The sequence below is a fragment of the Hyperolius riggenbachi genome, chromosome 4 (assembly GCF_040937935.1).
Source record: "Hyperolius riggenbachi isolate aHypRig1 chromosome 4, aHypRig1.pri, whole genome shotgun sequence".
NCBI lineage: Eukaryota > Metazoa > Chordata > Amphibia > Anura > Hyperoliidae > Hyperolius > Hyperolius riggenbachi.
Genome location: NC_090649.1, coordinates 360,365,334 through 360,380,025, shown reverse-complemented (window position 1 = coordinate 360,380,025; position 14,692 = coordinate 360,365,334). Strand labels below are relative to the sequence as shown.

General features: G+C 41.4%; 34 non-coding genes across 34 annotated transcripts; all 34 read left to right on the top strand.

Moving 5' to 3' along the window:
- Window positions 1-156: 156 nt before the first annotated feature.
- LOC137505354 (U5 spliceosomal RNA) lies at window positions 157-273 on the top strand. The gene has a single exon (XR_011019972.1). It is a non-coding gene; the product is annotated as a U5 spliceosomal RNA (small nuclear RNA).
- Window positions 274-589: 316 nt separating this feature from the next.
- Window positions 590-706, top strand: LOC137504938 (U5 spliceosomal RNA). The gene has a single exon (XR_011019563.1). It is a non-coding gene; the product is annotated as a U5 spliceosomal RNA (small nuclear RNA).
- Window positions 707-1,021: 315 nt separating this feature from the next.
- LOC137504937 (U5 spliceosomal RNA) lies at window positions 1,022-1,138 on the top strand. The gene has a single exon (XR_011019562.1). It is a non-coding gene; the product is annotated as a U5 spliceosomal RNA (small nuclear RNA).
- A 315-nt stretch (window positions 1,139-1,453) lies between these two features.
- LOC137505327 (U5 spliceosomal RNA) lies at window positions 1,454-1,570 on the top strand. The gene has a single exon (XR_011019946.1). It is a non-coding gene; the product is annotated as a U5 spliceosomal RNA (small nuclear RNA).
- A 315-nt stretch (window positions 1,571-1,885) lies between these two features.
- On the top strand, window positions 1,886-2,002 carry LOC137505271 (U5 spliceosomal RNA). Its single transcript, XR_011019891.1, has one exon. It is a non-coding gene; the product is annotated as a U5 spliceosomal RNA (small nuclear RNA).
- A 315-nt stretch (window positions 2,003-2,317) lies between these two features.
- LOC137505315 (U5 spliceosomal RNA) lies at window positions 2,318-2,434 on the top strand. The gene has a single exon (XR_011019935.1). It is a non-coding gene; the product is annotated as a U5 spliceosomal RNA (small nuclear RNA).
- Window positions 2,435-2,747: 313 nt separating this feature from the next.
- On the top strand, window positions 2,748-2,864 carry LOC137505405 (U5 spliceosomal RNA). Its single transcript, XR_011020022.1, has one exon. It is a non-coding gene; the product is annotated as a U5 spliceosomal RNA (small nuclear RNA).
- Window positions 2,865-3,179: 315 nt separating this feature from the next.
- LOC137504936 (U5 spliceosomal RNA) lies at window positions 3,180-3,296 on the top strand. Its single transcript, XR_011019561.1, has one exon. It is a non-coding gene; the product is annotated as a U5 spliceosomal RNA (small nuclear RNA).
- Window positions 3,297-3,611: 315 nt separating this feature from the next.
- Window positions 3,612-3,728, top strand: LOC137505289 (U5 spliceosomal RNA). The gene has a single exon (XR_011019909.1). It is a non-coding gene; the product is annotated as a U5 spliceosomal RNA (small nuclear RNA).
- Window positions 3,729-4,044: 316 nt separating this feature from the next.
- Window positions 4,045-4,161, top strand: LOC137504935 (U5 spliceosomal RNA). Its single transcript, XR_011019560.1, has one exon. It is a non-coding gene; the product is annotated as a U5 spliceosomal RNA (small nuclear RNA).
- A 317-nt stretch (window positions 4,162-4,478) lies between these two features.
- Window positions 4,479-4,595, top strand: LOC137505336 (U5 spliceosomal RNA). Its single transcript, XR_011019955.1, has one exon. It is a non-coding gene; the product is annotated as a U5 spliceosomal RNA (small nuclear RNA).
- Window positions 4,596-4,910: 315 nt separating this feature from the next.
- LOC137505426 (U5 spliceosomal RNA) lies at window positions 4,911-5,027 on the top strand. The gene has a single exon (XR_011020041.1). It is a non-coding gene; the product is annotated as a U5 spliceosomal RNA (small nuclear RNA).
- A 315-nt stretch (window positions 5,028-5,342) lies between these two features.
- On the top strand, window positions 5,343-5,459 carry LOC137505850 (U5 spliceosomal RNA). The gene has a single exon (XR_011020370.1). It is a non-coding gene; the product is annotated as a U5 spliceosomal RNA (small nuclear RNA).
- Window positions 5,460-5,774: 315 nt separating this feature from the next.
- LOC137504933 (U5 spliceosomal RNA) lies at window positions 5,775-5,891 on the top strand. The gene has a single exon (XR_011019558.1). It is a non-coding gene; the product is annotated as a U5 spliceosomal RNA (small nuclear RNA).
- Window positions 5,892-6,206: 315 nt separating this feature from the next.
- Window positions 6,207-6,323, top strand: LOC137504932 (U5 spliceosomal RNA). The gene has a single exon (XR_011019557.1). It is a non-coding gene; the product is annotated as a U5 spliceosomal RNA (small nuclear RNA).
- Window positions 6,324-6,638: 315 nt separating this feature from the next.
- Window positions 6,639-6,755, top strand: LOC137504931 (U5 spliceosomal RNA). The gene has a single exon (XR_011019556.1). It is a non-coding gene; the product is annotated as a U5 spliceosomal RNA (small nuclear RNA).
- Window positions 6,756-7,070: 315 nt separating this feature from the next.
- LOC137504930 (U5 spliceosomal RNA) lies at window positions 7,071-7,187 on the top strand. Its single transcript, XR_011019555.1, has one exon. It is a non-coding gene; the product is annotated as a U5 spliceosomal RNA (small nuclear RNA).
- Window positions 7,188-7,502: 315 nt separating this feature from the next.
- Window positions 7,503-7,619, top strand: LOC137504929 (U5 spliceosomal RNA). The gene has a single exon (XR_011019554.1). It is a non-coding gene; the product is annotated as a U5 spliceosomal RNA (small nuclear RNA).
- Window positions 7,620-7,934: 315 nt separating this feature from the next.
- On the top strand, window positions 7,935-8,051 carry LOC137505322 (U5 spliceosomal RNA). The gene has a single exon (XR_011019941.1). It is a non-coding gene; the product is annotated as a U5 spliceosomal RNA (small nuclear RNA).
- A 315-nt stretch (window positions 8,052-8,366) lies between these two features.
- Window positions 8,367-8,483, top strand: LOC137504928 (U5 spliceosomal RNA). The gene has a single exon (XR_011019553.1). It is a non-coding gene; the product is annotated as a U5 spliceosomal RNA (small nuclear RNA).
- Window positions 8,484-8,798: 315 nt separating this feature from the next.
- On the top strand, window positions 8,799-8,915 carry LOC137504927 (U5 spliceosomal RNA). The gene has a single exon (XR_011019552.1). It is a non-coding gene; the product is annotated as a U5 spliceosomal RNA (small nuclear RNA).
- Window positions 8,916-9,229: 314 nt separating this feature from the next.
- On the top strand, window positions 9,230-9,346 carry LOC137505402 (U5 spliceosomal RNA). Its single transcript, XR_011020019.1, has one exon. It is a non-coding gene; the product is annotated as a U5 spliceosomal RNA (small nuclear RNA).
- A 315-nt stretch (window positions 9,347-9,661) lies between these two features.
- LOC137504926 (U5 spliceosomal RNA) lies at window positions 9,662-9,778 on the top strand. Its single transcript, XR_011019551.1, has one exon. It is a non-coding gene; the product is annotated as a U5 spliceosomal RNA (small nuclear RNA).
- Window positions 9,779-10,093: 315 nt separating this feature from the next.
- On the top strand, window positions 10,094-10,210 carry LOC137504925 (U5 spliceosomal RNA). The gene has a single exon (XR_011019550.1). It is a non-coding gene; the product is annotated as a U5 spliceosomal RNA (small nuclear RNA).
- A 315-nt stretch (window positions 10,211-10,525) lies between these two features.
- LOC137504924 (U5 spliceosomal RNA) lies at window positions 10,526-10,642 on the top strand. The gene has a single exon (XR_011019549.1). It is a non-coding gene; the product is annotated as a U5 spliceosomal RNA (small nuclear RNA).
- Window positions 10,643-10,957: 315 nt separating this feature from the next.
- LOC137504922 (U5 spliceosomal RNA) lies at window positions 10,958-11,074 on the top strand. Its single transcript, XR_011019547.1, has one exon. It is a non-coding gene; the product is annotated as a U5 spliceosomal RNA (small nuclear RNA).
- A 315-nt stretch (window positions 11,075-11,389) lies between these two features.
- Window positions 11,390-11,506, top strand: LOC137504921 (U5 spliceosomal RNA). Its single transcript, XR_011019546.1, has one exon. It is a non-coding gene; the product is annotated as a U5 spliceosomal RNA (small nuclear RNA).
- Window positions 11,507-11,820: 314 nt separating this feature from the next.
- LOC137504920 (U5 spliceosomal RNA) lies at window positions 11,821-11,937 on the top strand. Its single transcript, XR_011019545.1, has one exon. It is a non-coding gene; the product is annotated as a U5 spliceosomal RNA (small nuclear RNA).
- A 315-nt stretch (window positions 11,938-12,252) lies between these two features.
- On the top strand, window positions 12,253-12,369 carry LOC137504919 (U5 spliceosomal RNA). The gene has a single exon (XR_011019544.1). It is a non-coding gene; the product is annotated as a U5 spliceosomal RNA (small nuclear RNA).
- Window positions 12,370-12,684: 315 nt separating this feature from the next.
- LOC137504917 (U5 spliceosomal RNA) lies at window positions 12,685-12,801 on the top strand. The gene has a single exon (XR_011019543.1). It is a non-coding gene; the product is annotated as a U5 spliceosomal RNA (small nuclear RNA).
- Window positions 12,802-13,116: 315 nt separating this feature from the next.
- Window positions 13,117-13,233, top strand: LOC137505401 (U5 spliceosomal RNA). Its single transcript, XR_011020018.1, has one exon. It is a non-coding gene; the product is annotated as a U5 spliceosomal RNA (small nuclear RNA).
- A 315-nt stretch (window positions 13,234-13,548) lies between these two features.
- Window positions 13,549-13,665, top strand: LOC137504916 (U5 spliceosomal RNA). Its single transcript, XR_011019542.1, has one exon. It is a non-coding gene; the product is annotated as a U5 spliceosomal RNA (small nuclear RNA).
- Window positions 13,666-13,980: 315 nt separating this feature from the next.
- LOC137505364 (U5 spliceosomal RNA) lies at window positions 13,981-14,095 on the top strand. Its single transcript, XR_011019981.1, has one exon. It is a non-coding gene; the product is annotated as a U5 spliceosomal RNA (small nuclear RNA).
- A 316-nt stretch (window positions 14,096-14,411) lies between these two features.
- Window positions 14,412-14,528, top strand: LOC137504915 (U5 spliceosomal RNA). The gene has a single exon (XR_011019541.1). It is a non-coding gene; the product is annotated as a U5 spliceosomal RNA (small nuclear RNA).
- The last annotated feature ends 164 nt before the right edge of the window (window positions 14,529-14,692 follow it).

The following is a 14,692-nucleotide window of genomic DNA, read 5'->3' as shown; positions in this document are numbered from 1 at the left end:
GCAATTTACTGAGTTTATGCTTTAGCCTACAGCCCTAACCTAGAATCTTCTGCCAACCTTTTTTTTTTAGATATCACTGGCTAATCAATCTCAGATCACCCACAGTTGTTTCGACTGACCCTGGAGCCACCCGAGAGAATAGCCTTACATTGGGTTATGCTCTGTTTTCTCTTCAGAATGTACAAATCTTTCGCCTTTTACTAAAGATTTCCGTGGGGAGAAAGAAAACTGAGTTGTATTTCCAATTTTTGATTGCCCCAGCCTTCTGGGGTTTCTTTGCAAGTATAATAATAGCAGCAAAAATGTATCACGTTGAGCGTGGAACCTGGTTTGGCGGGTGCTCATTTGAATATATGCAAAGGAGCCTGCCGCCAGTGTGGTAAGTTTGACTCTTGTGACAGAGTCAGCTGTTCATAAATGTGTTTATAATCTGCAATTTACTGAGTTTATGCTTTAGCCTACAGCCCTAACCTAGAATCTTCTGCCAACCTTTTTTTTTTTAGATATCACTGGCTAATCAATCTCAGATCACCCACAGTTGTTTCGACTGACCCTGGAGCCACCCGAGAGAATAGCCTTACACTGGGTTATGCTCTGTTTTCTCTTCAGAACGTACAAATCTTTCGCCTTTTACTAAAGATTTCCGTGGAGAGAAAGAAAACTGAGTTGTATTTCCAATTTTTGATTGCCCCAGCCTTCTGGGGTTTCTTTGCAAGTATAATAATAGCAGCAAAAATGTATCACGTTGAGCGTGGAACCTGGTTTGGCGGGTGCTCATTTGAATATATGCAAAGGAGCCTGCCGCCAGTGTGGTAAGTTTGACTCTTGTGACAGAGTCAGCTGTTCATAAATGTGTTTATAATCTGCAATTTACTGAGTTTAGGCTTTAGCCTACAGCCCTAACCTAGAATCTTCTGCCAACCTTTTTTTTTTAGATATCACTGGCTAATCAATCTCAGATCACCCACAGTTGTTTCGACTGACCCTGGAGCCACCCGAGAGAATAGCCTTACACTGGGTTATGCTCTGTTTTCTCTTCAGAACGTACAAATCTTTCGCCTTTTACTAAAGATTTCCGTGGAGAGAAAGAAAACTGAGTTGTATTTCCAATTTTTGATTGCCCCAGCCTTCTGGGGTTTCTTTGCAAGTATAATGATAGCAGCAAAAATGTATCACGTTGAGCGTGGAACCTGGTTTGGCGGGTGCTCATTTGAATATATGCAAAGGAGCCTGCCGCCAGTGTGGTAAGTTTGACTCTTGTGACAGAGTCAGCTGTTCATAAATGTGTTTATAATCTGCAATTTACTGAGTTTATGCTTTAGCCTATAGCCCTAACCTAGAATCTTCTGCCAACCTTTTTTTTTTAGATATCACTGGCTAATCAATCTCAGATCACCCACAGTTGTTTCGACTGACCCTGGAGCCACCCGAGAGAATAGCCTTACATTGGGTTATGCTCTGTTTTCTCTTCAGTATGTACAAATCTTTCGCCTTTTACTAAAGATTTCCGTGGAGAGAAAGAAAACTGAGTTGTATTTCCAATTTTTGATTGCCCCAGCCTTCTGGGGTTTCTTTGCAAGTATAGTAATAGCAGCAAAAATGTATCACGTTGAGCGTGGAACCTGGTTTGGCGGGTGCTCATTTGAATATATGCAAAGGAGCCTGCCGCCAGTGTGGTAAGTTTGACTCTTGTGACAGAGTCAGCTGTTCATAAATGTGTTTATAATCTGCAATTTACTGAGTTTATGCTTTAGCCTACAGCCCTAACCTAGAATCTTCTGCCAACCTTTTTTTTTTAGATATCACTGGCTAATCAATCTCAGATCACCCACAGTTGTTTCGACTGACCCTGGAGCCACCCGAGAGAATAGCCTTACATTGGGTTATGCTCTGTTTTCTCTTCAGAGCGTACAAATCTTTCGCCTTTTACTAAAGATTTCCGTGGAGAGAAAGAAAACTGAGTTGTATTTCCAATTTTTGATTGCCCCAGCCTTCTGGGGTTTCTTTGCAAGTATAATGATAGCAGCAAAAATGTATCACGTTGAGCGTGGAACCTGGTTTGGCGGGTGCTCATTTGAATATATGCAAAGGAGCCTGCCGCCAGTGTGGTAAGTTTGACTCTTGTGACAGAGTCAGCTGTTCATAAATGTGTTTATAATCTGCAATTTACTGAGTTTATGCTTTAGCCTACAGCCCTAACCTAGAATCTTCTGCCAACCTTTTTTTTTTAGATATCACTGGCTAATCAATCTCAGATCACCCACAGTTGTTTCGACTGACCCTGGAGCCACCCGAGAGAATAGCCTTACATTGGGTTATGCTCTGTTTTCTCTTCAGAATGTACAAATCTTTCGCCTTTTACTAAAGATTTCCGTGGAGAGAAAGAAAACTGAGTTGTATTTCCAATTTTTGATTGCCCCAGCCTTCTGGGGTTTCTTTGCAAGTATAGTAATAGCAGCAAAAATGTATCACGTTGAGCGTGGAACCTGCTTTGGCGGGTGCTCATTTGAATATATGCAAAGGAGCCTGCCGCCAGTGTGGTAAGTTTGACTCTTGTGACAGAGTCAGCTGTTCATAAATGTGTTTATAATCTGCAATTTACTGAGTTTATGCTTTAGCCTACAGCCCTAACCTAGAATCTTCTGCCAACCTTTTTTTTTTAGATATCACTGGCTAATCAATCTCAGATCACCCACAGTTGTTTCGACTGACCCTGGAGCCACCCGAGAGAATAGCCTTACATTGGGTTATGCTGTTTTCTCTTCAGAACGTACAAATCTTTCGCCTTTTACTAAAGATTTCCGTGGAGAGAAAGAAAACGGAGTTGTATTTCCAATTTTTGATTGCCCCAGCCTTCTGGGGTTTCTTTGCAAGTATAATAATAGCAGCAAAAATGTATCACGTTGAGCGTGGAACCTGGTTTGGCGGGTGCTCATTTGAATATATGCAAAGGAGCCTGCCGCCAGTGTGGTAAGTTTGACTCTTGTGACAGAGTCAGCTGTTCATAAATGTGTTTATAATCTGCAATTTACTGAGTTTATGCTTTAGCCTACAGCCCTAACCTAGAATCTTCTGCCAACCTTTTTTTTTTAGATATCACTGGCTAATCAATCTCAGATCACCCACAGTTGTTTCGACTGACCCTGGAGCCACCCGAGAGAATAGCCTTACATTGGGTTATGCTCTGTTTTCTCTTCAGAACGTACAAATCTTTCGCCTTTTACTAAAGATTTCCGTGGAGAGAAAGAAAACTGAGTTGTATTTCCAATTTTTGATTGCCCCAGCCTTCTGGGGTTTCTTTGCAAGTATAATATTAGCAGCAAAAATGTATCACGTTGAGCGTGGAACCTGGTTTGGCGGGTGCTCATTTGAATATATGCAAAGGAGCCTGCCGCCAGTGTGGTAAGTTTGACTCTTGTGACAGAGTCAGCTGTTCATAAATGTGTTTATAATCTGCAATTTACTGAGTTTATGCTTTAGCCTACAGCCCTAACCTAGAATCTTCTGCCAACCTTTTTTTTTTAGATATCACTGGCTAATCAATCTCAGATCACCCACAGTTGTTTCGACTGACCCTGGAGCCACCCGAGAGAATAGCCTTACATTGGCTTATGCTCTGTTTTCTCTTCAGAACGTACAAATCTTTCGCCTTTTACTAAAGATTTCCGTGGAGAGAAAGAAAACTGAGTTGTATTTCCAATTTTTGATTGTCCCAGCCTTCTGGGGTTTCTTTGCAAGTATAATAATAGCAGCAAAAATGTATCACGTTGAGCGTGGAACCTGGTTTGGCGGGTGCTCATTTGAATATATGCAAAGGAGCCTGCCGCCAGTGTGGTAAGTTTGACTCTTGTGACAGAGTCAGCTGTTCATAAATGTGTTTATAATCTGCAATTTACTGAGTTTATGCTTTAGCCTACAGCCCTAACCTAGAATCTTCTGCCAACCTTTTTTTTTTTAGATATCACTGGCTAATCAATCTCAGATCACCCACAGTTGTTTCGACTGACCCTGGAGCCACCCGAGAGAATAGCCTTACATTGGGTTATGCTCTGTTTTCTCTTCAGAACGTACAAATCTTTCGCCTTTTACTAAAGATTTCCGTGGAGAGAAAGAAAACTGAGTTGTATTTCCAATTTTTGATTGCCCCAGCCTTCTGGGGTTTCTTTGCAAGTATAATAATAGCAGCAAAAATGTATCACGTTGAGCGTGGAACCTGGTTTGGCGGGTGCTCATTTGAATATATGCAAAGGAGCCTGCCGCCAGTGTGGTAAGTTTGACTCTTGTGACAGAGTCAGCTGTTCATAAATGTGTTTATAATCTGCAATTTACTGAGTTTATGCTTTAGCCTACAGCCCTAACCTAGAATCTTCTGCCAACCTTTTTTTTTTTTAGATATCACTGGCTAATCAATCTCAGATCACCCACAGTTGTTTCGACTGACCCTGGAGCCACCCGAGAGAATAGCCATACATTGGGTTATGCTCTGTTTTCTCTTCAGAACGTGCAAATCTTTCGCCTTTTACTAAAGATTTCCGTGGAGAGAAAGAAAACTGAGTTGTATTTCCAATTTTTGATTGCCCCAGCCTTCTGGGGTTTCTTTGCAAGTATAATAATAGCAGCAAAAATGTATCACGTTGAGCGTGGAACCTGGTTTGGCGGGTGCTCATTTGAATATATGCAAAGCAGCCTGCCGCCAGTGTGGTAAGTTTGACTCTTGTGACAGAGTCAGCTGTTCATAAATGTGTTTATAATCTGCAATTTACTGAGTTTATGCTTTAGCCTACAGCCCTAACCTAGAATCTTCTGCCAACCTTTTTTTTTTAGATATCACTGGCTAATCAATCTCAGATCACCCACAGTTGTTTCGACTGACCCTGGAGCCACCCGAGAGAATAGCCTTACATTGGGTTATGCTCTGTTTTCTCTTCAGAACGTACAAATCGTTCGCCTTTTACTAAAGATTTCCGTGGAGAGAAAGAAAACTGAGTTGTATTTCCAATTTTTGATTGCCCCAGCCTTCTGGGGTTTCTTTGCAAGTATAATAATAGCAGCAAAAATGTATCACGTTGAGCGTGGAACCTGGTTTGGCGGAAGCTCATTTGAATATATGCAAAGGAGCCTGCCGCCAGTGTGGTAAGTTTGACTCTTGTGACAGAGTCAGCTGTTCATAAATGTGTTTATAATCTGCAATTTACTGAGTTTATGCTTTAGCCTACAGCCCTAACCTAGAATCTTCTGCCAACCTTTTTTTTTTAGATATCACTGGCTAATCAATCTCAGATCACCCACAGTTGTTTCGACTGACCCTGGAGCCACCCGAGAGAATAGCCTTACATTGGGTTATGCTCTGTTTTCTCTTCAGAACGTACAAATCTTTCGCCTTTTACTAAAGATTTCCGTGGAGAGAAAGAAAATTGAGTTGTATTTCCAATTTTTGATTGCCCCAGCCTTCTGGGGTTTCTTTGCAAGTATAATAATAGCAGCAAAAATGTATCACGTTGAGCGTGGAACCTGGTTTGGCGGGTGCTCATTTGAATATATGCAAAGGAGCCTGCCGCCAGTGTGGTAAGTTTGACTCTTGTGACAGAGTCAGCTGTTCATAAATGTGTTTATAATCTGCAATTTACTGAGTTTATGCTTTAGCCTACAGCCCTAACCTAGAATCTTCTGCCAACCTTTTTTTTTTAGATATCACTGGCTAATCAATCTCAGATCACCCACAGTTGTTTCGACTGACCCTGGAGCCACCCGAGAGAATAGCCTTACATTGGGTTATGCTCTGTTTTCTCTTCAGAACGTACAAATCTTTCGCCTTTTACTAAAGATTTCCGTGGAGAGAAAGAAAACTGAGTTGTATTTCCAATTTTTGATTGCCCCAGCCTTCTGGGGTTTCTTTGCAAGTATAATAATAGCAGCAAAAATGGATCACGTTGAGCGTGGAACCTGGTTTGGCGGGTGCTCATTTGAATATATGCAAAGGAGCCTGCCGCCAGTGTGGTAAGTTTGACTCTTGTGACAGAGTCAGCTGTTCATAAATGTGTTTATAATCTGCAATTTACTGAGTTTATGCTTTAGCCTACAGCCCTAACCTAGAATCTTCTGCCAACCTTTTTTTTTTAGATATCACTGGCTAATCAATCTCAGATCACCCACAGTTGTTTCGACTGACCCTGGAGCCACCCGAGAGAATAGCCTTACATTGGGTTATGCTCTGTTTTCTCTTCAGAACGTACAAATCTTTCGCCTTTTACTAAAGATTTCCGTGGAGAGAAAGAAAACTGAGTTGTATTTCCAATTTTTGATTGCCCCAGCCTTCTGGGGTTTCTTTGCAAGTATAATAATAGCAGCAAAAATGTATCTCGTTGAGCGTGGAACCTGGTTTGGCGGGTGCTCATTTGAATATATGCAAAGGAGCCTGCCGCCAGTGTGGTAAGTTTGACTCTTGTGACAGAGTCAGCTGTTCATAAATGTGTTTATAATCTGCAATTTACTGAGTTTATGCTTTAGCCTACAGCCCTAACCTAGAATCTTCTGCCAACCTTTTTTTTTTAGATATCACTGGCTAATCAATCTCAGATCACCCACAGTTGTTTCGACTGACCCTGGAGCCACCCGAGAGAATAGCCTTAAATTGGGTTATGCTCTGTTTTCTCTTCAGAACGTACAAATCTTTCGCCTTTTACTAAAGATTTCCGTGGAGAGAAAGAAAACTGAGTTGTATTTCCAATTTTTGATTGCCCCAGCCTTCTGGGGTTTCTTTGCAAGTATAATAATAGCAGCAAAAATGGATCACGTTGAGCGTGGAACCTGGTTTGGCGGGTGCTCATTTGAATATATGCAAAGGAGCCTGCCGCCAGTGTGGTAAGTTTGACTCTTGTGACAGAGTCAGCTGTTCATAAATGTGTTTATAATCTGCAATTTACTGAGTTTATGCTTTAGCCTACAGCCCTAACCTAGAATCTTCTGCCAACCTTTTTTTTTTAGATATCACTGGCTAATCAATCTCAGATCACCCACAGTTGTTTCGACTGACCCTGGAGCCACCCGAGAGAATAGCCTTACATTGGGTTATGCTCTGTTTTCTCTTCAGAACGTACAAATCTTTCGCCTTTTACTAAAGATTTCCGTGGAGAGAAAGAAAACTGAGTTGTATTTCCAATTTTTGATTGCCCCAGCCTTCTGGGGTTTCTTTGCAAGTATAATAATAGCAGCAAAAATGTATCTCGTTGAGCGTGGAACCTGGTTTGGCGGGTGCTCATTTGAATATATGCAAAGGAGCCTGCCGCCAGTGTGGTAAGTTTGACTCTTGTGACAGAGTCAGCTGTTCATAAATGTGTTTATAATCTGCAATTTACTGAGTTTATGCTTTAGCCTACAGCCCTAACCTAGAATCTTCTGCCAACCTTTTTTTTTTAGATATCACTGGCTAATCAATCTCAGATCACCCACAGTTGTTTCGACTGACCCTGGAGCCACCCGAGAGAATAGCCTTACATTGGGTTATGCTCTGTTTTCTCTTCAGAACGTACAAATCTTTCGCCTTTTACTAAAGATTTCCGTGGAGAGAAAGAAAACTGAGTTGTATTTCCAATTTTTGATTGCCCCAGCCTTCTGGGGTTTCTTTGCAAGTATAATAATAGCAGCAAAAATGTATCACGTTGAGCGTGGAACCTGGTTTGGCGGGTGCTCATTTGAATATATGCAAAGGAGCCTGCCGCCAGTGTGGTAAGTTTGACTCTTGTGACAGAGTCAGCTGTTCATAAATGTGTTTATAATCTGCAATTTACTGAGTTTATGCTTTAGCCTACAGCCCTAACCTAGAATCTTCTGCCAACCTTTTTTTTTTAGATATCACTGGCTAATCAATCTCAGATCACCCACAGTTGTTTCGACTGACCCTGGAGCCACCCGAGAGAATAGCCTTACATTGGGTTATGCTCTGTTTTTTCTTCAGAACGTACAAATCTTTCGCCTTTTACTAAAGATTTCCGTGGAGAGAAAGAAAACTGAGTTGTATTTCCAATTTTTGATTGCCCCAGCCTTCTGGGGTTTCTTTGCAAGTATAATAATAGCAGCAAAAATGTATCACGTTGAGCGTGGAACCTGGTTTGGCGGGTGCTCATTTGAATATATGCAAAGGAGCCTGCCGCCAGTGTGGTAAGTTTGACTCTTGTGACAGAGTCAGCTGTTCATAAATGTGTTTATAATCTGCAATTTACTGAGTTTATGCTTTAGCCTACAGCCCTATCCTAGAATCTTCTGCCAACCTTTTTTTTTTAGATATCACTGGCTAATCAATCTCAGATCACCCACAGTTGTTTCGACTGACCCTGGAGCCACCCGAGAGAATAGCCTTACATTGGGTTATGCTCTGTTTTCTCTTCAGAACGTACAAATCTTTCGCCTTTTACTAAAGATTTCCGTGGAGAGAAAGAAAACTGAGTTGTATTTCCAATTTTTGATTGCCCCAGCCTTCTGGGGTTTCTTTGCAAGTATAATAATAGCAGCAAAAATGTATCACGTTGAGCGTGGAACCTGGTTTGGCGGGTGCTCATTTGAATATATGCAAAGGAGCCTGCCGCCAGTGTGGTAAGTTTGACTCTTGTGACAGAGTCAGCTGTTCATAAATGTGTTTATAATCTGCAATTTACTGAGTTTATGCTTTAGCCTACAGCCCTAACCTAGAATCTTCTGCCAACCTTTTTTTTTTAGATATCACTGGCTAATCAATCTCAGATCACCCACAGTTGTTTCGACTGACCCTGGAGCCACCCGAGAGAATAGCCTTACATTGGGTTATGCTCTGTTTTCTCTTCAGAACGTACAAATCTTTCGCCTTTTACTAAAGATTTCCGTGGAGAGAAAGAAAACTGAGTTGTATTTCCAATTTTTGATTGCCCCAGCCTTCTGGGGTTTCTTTGCAAGTATAATAATAGCAGCAAAAATGTATCACGTTGAGCGTGGAACCTGGTTTGGCGGGTGCTCATTTGAATATATGCAAAGGAGCCTGCCGCCAGTGTGGTAAGTTTGACTCTTGTGACAGAGTCAGCTGTTCATAAATGTGTTTATAATCTGCAATTTACTGAGTTTATGCTTTAGCCTACAGCCCTAACCTAGAATCTTCTGCCAACCTTTTTTTTTAGATATCACTGGCTAATCAATCTCAGATCACCCACAGTTGTTTCGACTGACCCTGGAGCCACCCGAGAGAATAGCCTTACATTGGGTTATGCTCTGTTTTCTCTTCAGAACATACAAATCTTTCGCCTTTTACTAAAGATTTCCGTGGAGAGAAAGAAAACTGAGTTGTATTTCCAATTTTTGATTGCCCCAGCCTTCTAGGGTTTCTTTGCAAGTATAATAATAGCAGCAAAAATGTATCACGTTGAGCGTGGAACCTGGTTTGGCGGGTGCTCATTTGAATATATGCAAAGGAGCCTGCCGCCAGTGTGGTAAGTTTGACTCTTGTGACAGAGTCAGCTGTTCATAAATGTGTTTATAATCTGCAATTTACTGAGTTTATGCTTTAGCCTACAGCCCTAACCTAGAATCTTCTGCCAACCTTTTTTTTTTAGATATCACTGGCTAATCAATCTCAGATCACCCACAGTTGTTTCGACTGACCCTGGAGCCACCCGAGAGAATAGCCTTACATTGGGTTATGCTCTGTTTTCTCTTCAGAACGTACAAATCTTTCGCCTTTTACTAAAGATTTCCGTGGAGAGAAAGAAAACTGAGTTGTATTTCCAATTTTTGATTGCCCCAGCCTTCTGGGGTTTCTTTGCAAGTATAATAATAGCAGCAAAAATGGATCACGTTGAGCGTGGAACCTGGTTTGGCGGGTGCTCATTTGAATATATGCAAAGGAGCCTGCCGCCAGTGTGGTAAGTTTGACTCTTGTGACAGAGTCAGCTGTTCATAAATGTGTTTATAATCTGCAATTTACTGAGTTTATGCTTTAGCCTACAGCCCTAACCTAGAATCTTCTGCCAACCTTTTTTTTTTAGATATCACTGGCTAATCAATCTCAGATCACCCACAGTTGTTTCGACTGACCCTGGAGCCACCCGAGAGAATAGCCTTACATTGGGTTATGCTCTGTTTTCTCTTCAGAACGTACAAATCTTTCGCCTTTTACTAAAGATTTCCGTGGAGAGAAAGAAAACTGAGTTGTATTTCCAATTTTTGATTGCCCCAGCCTTCTGGGGTTTCTTTGCAAGTATAATAATAGCAGCAAAAATGTATCTCGTTGAGCGTGGAACCTGGTTTGGCGGGTGCTCATTTGAATATATGCAAAGGAGCCTGCCGCCAGTGTGGTAAGTTTGACTCTTGTGACAGAGTCAGCTGTTCATAAATGTGTTTATAATCTGCAATTTACTGAGTTTATGCTTTAGCCTACAGCCCTAACCTAGAATCTTCTGCCAACCTTTTTTTTTTAGATATCACTGGCTAATCAATCTCAGATCACCCACAGTTGTTTCGACTGACCCTGGAGCCACCCGAGAGAATAGCCTTACATTGGGTTATGCTCTGTTTTCTCTTCAGAACGTACAAATCTTTCGCCTTTTACTAAAGATTTCCGTGGAGAGAAAGAAAACTGAGTTGTATTTCCAATTTTTGATTGCCCCAGCCTTCTGGGGTTTCTTTGCAAGTATAATAATAGCAGCAAAAATGTATCACGTTGAGCGTGGAACCTGGTTTGGCGGGTGCTCATTTGAATATATGCAAAGGAGCCTGCCGCCAGTGTGGTAAGTTTGACTCTTGTGACAGAGTCAGCTGTTCATAAATGTGTTTATAATCTGCAATTTACTGAGTTTATGCTTTAGCCTACAGCCCTAACCTAGAATCTTCTGCCAACCTTTTTTTTTTAGATATCACTGGCTAATCAATCTCAGATCACCCACAGTTGTTTCGACTGACCCTGGAGCCACCCGAGAGAATAGCCTTACATTGGGTTATGCTCTGTTTTCTCTTCAGAACGTACAAATCTTTCGCCTTTTACTAAAGATTTCCGTGGAGAGAAAGAAAACTGAGTTGTATTTCCAATTTTTGATTGCCCCAGCCTTCTGGGGTTTCTTTGCAAGTATAATAATAGCAGCAAAAATGTATCACGTTGAGCGTGGAACCTGGTTTGGCGGGTGCTCATTTGAATATATGCAAAGGAGCCTGCCGCCAGTGTGGTAAGTTTGACTCTTGTGACAGAGTCAGCTGTTCATAAATGTGTTTATAATCTGCAATTTACTGAGTTTATGCTTTAGCCTACAGCCCTAACCTAGAATCTTTTGCCAACCTTTTTTTTTTAGATATCACTGGCTAATCAATCTCAGATCACCCACAGTTGTTTCGACTGACCCTGGAGCCACCCGAGAGAATAGCCTTACATTGGGTTATGCTCTGTTTTCTCTTCAGAACGTACAAATCTTTCGCCTTTTACTAAAGATTTCCGTGGAGAGAAAGAAAACTGAGTTGTATTTCCAATTTTTGATTGCCCCAGCCTTCTGGGGTTTCTTTGCAAGTATAATAATAGCAGCAAAAATGTATCACGTTGAGCGTGGAACCTGGTTTGGCGGGTGCTCATTTGAATATATGCAAAGGAGCCTGCCGCCAGTGTGGTAAGTTTGACTCTTGTGACAGAGTCAGCTGTTCATAAATGTGTTTATAATCTGCAATTTACTGAGTTTATGCTTTAGCCTACAGCCCTAACCTAGAATCTTCTGCCAACCTTTTTTTTTAGATATCACTGGCTAATCAATCTCAGATCACCCACAGTTGTTTCGACTGACCCTGGAGCCACCCGAGAGAATAGCCTTACATTGGGTTATGCTCTGTTTTCTCTTCAGAACGTACAAATCTTTCGCCTTTTACTAAAGATTTCCGTGGAGAGAAAGAAAACTGAGTTGTATTTCCAATTTTTGATTGCCCCAGCCTTCTGGGGTTTCTTTGCAAGTATAATAATAGCAGCAAAAATGTATCACGTTGAGCGTGGAACCTGGTTTGGCGGGTGCTCATTTGAATATATGCAAAGGAGCCTGCCGCCAGTGTGGTAAGTTTGACTCTTGTGACAGAGTCAGCTGTTCATAAATGTGTTTATAATCTGCAATTTACTGAGTTTATGCTTTAGCCTACAGCCCTAACCTAGAATCTTCTGCCAACCTTTTTTTTTTAGATATCACTGGCTAATCAATCTCAGATCACCCACAGTTGTTTCGACTGACCCTGGAGCCACCCGAGAGAATAGCCTTACATTGGGTTATGCTCTGTTTTCTCTTCAGAACGTACAAATCTTTCGCCTTTTACTAAAGATTTCCGTGGAGAGAAAGAAAACTGAGTTGTATTTCCAATTTTTGATTGCCCCAGCCTTCTGGGGTTTCTTTGCAAGTATAATAATAGCAGCAAAAATGTATCACGTTGAGCGTGGAACCTGGTTTGGCGGGTGCTCATTTGAATATATGCAAAGGAGCCTGCCGCCAGTGTGGTAAGTTTGACTCTTGTGACAGAGTCAGCTGTTCATAAATGTGTTTATAATCTGCAATTTACTGAGTTTATGCTTTAGCCTACAGCCCTAACCTAGAATCTTTTGCCAACCTTTTTTTTTTAGATATCACTGGCTAATCAATCTCAGATCACCCACAGTTGTTTCGACTGACCCTGGAGCCACCCGAGAGAATAGCCTTACATTGGGTTATGCTCTGTTTTCTCTTCAGAACGTACAAATCTTTCGCCTTTTACTAAAGATTTCCGTGGAGAGAAAGAAAACTGAGTTGTATTTCCAATTTTTGATTGCCCCAGCCTTCTGGGGTTTCTTTGCAAGTATAATAATAGCAGCAAAAATGTATCACGTTGAGCGTGGAACCTGGTTTGGCGGGTGCTCATTTGAATATATGCAAAGGAGCCTGCCGCCAGTGTGGTAAGTTTGACTCTTGTGACAGAGTCAGCTGTTCATAAATGTGTTTATAATCTGCAATTTACTGAGTTTATGCTTTAGCCTACAGCCCTAACCTAGAATCTTCTGCCAACCTTTTTTTTTTAGATATCACTGGCTAATCAATCTCAGATCACCCACAGTTGTTTCGACTGACCCTGGAGCCACCCGAGAGAATAGCCTTACATTGGGTTATGCTCTGTTTTCTCTTCAGAACATACAAATCTTTCGCCTTTTACTAAAGATTTCCGTGGAGAGAAAGAAAACTGAGTTGTATTTCCAATTTTTGATTGCCCCAGCCTTCTAGGGTTTCTTTGCAAGTATAATAATAGCAGCAAAGATGTATCACGTTGAGCGTGGAACCTGGTTTGGCGGGTGCTCATTTGAATATATGCAAAGGAGCCTGCCGCCAGTGTGGTAAGTTTGACTCTTGTGACAGAGTCAGCTGTTCATAAATGTGTTTATAATCTGCAATTTACTGAGTTTATGCTTTAGCCTACAGCCCTAACCTAGAATCTTCTGCCAACCTTTTTTTTTTAGATATCACTGGCTAATCAATCTCAGATCACCCACAGTTGTTTCGACTGACCCTGGAGCCACCCGAGAGAATAGCCTTACATTGGGTTATGCTCTGTTTTCTCTTCAGAACGTACAAATCTTTCGCCTTTTACTAAAGATTTCCGTGGAGAGAAAGAAAACTGAGTTGTATTTCCAATTTTTGATTGCCCCAGCCTTCTGGGGTTTCTTTGCAAGTATAATAATAGCAGCAAAAATGTATCACGTTGAGCGTGGAACCTGGTTTGGCGGGTGCTCATTTGAATATATGCAAAGGAGCCTGCCGCCAGTGTGGTAAGTTTGACTCTTGTGACAGAGTCAGCTGTTCATAAATGTGTTTATAATCTGCAATTTACTGAGTTTATGCTTTAGCCTACAGCCCTAACCTAGAATCTTCTGCCAACCTTTTTTTTTTAGATATCACTGGCTAATCAATCTCAGATCACCCACAGTTGTTTCGACTGACCCTGGAGCCACCCGAGAGAATAGCCTTACATTGGGTTATGCTCTGTTTTCTCTTCAGAACGTACAAATCTTTCGCCTTTTACTAAAGATTTCCGTGGAGAGAAAGAAAACTGAGTTGTATTTCCAATTTTTGATTGCACAGCCTTCTGGGGTTTCTTTGCAAGTATAATAATAGCAGCAAATATGTATCACGTTGAGCGTGGAACCTGGTTTGGCGGGTGCTCATTTGAATATATGCAAAGGAGCCTGCCGCCAGTGTGGTAAGTTTCACTCTTGTGACAGAGTCAGCTGTTCATAAATGTGTTTATAATCTGCAATTTACTGAGTTTATGCTTTAGCCTACAGCCCTAACCTAGAATCTTCTGCCAACCTTCTTTTTTTAGATATCACTGGCTAATCAATCTCAGATCACCCACAGTTGTTTCGACTGACCCTGGAGCCACCCGAGAGAATAGCCTTACATTGGGTTATGCTCTGTTTTCTCTTCAGAACGTACAAATCTTTCGCCTTTTACTAAAGATTTCCGTGGAGAGAAAGAAAACTGAGTTGTATTTCCAATTTTTGATTGCCCCAGCCTTCTGGGGTTTCTTTGCAAGTATAATAATAGCAGCAAAAATGTATCACGTTTAGCGTGGAACCTGGTTTGGTGGGTGCTCATTTGAATATATGCAAAGGAGCCTGCCACCAGTGTGGTAAGTTTGACTCTTGTGACAGAGTCAGCTGTTCATAAATGTGTTTATAATCTGCAAT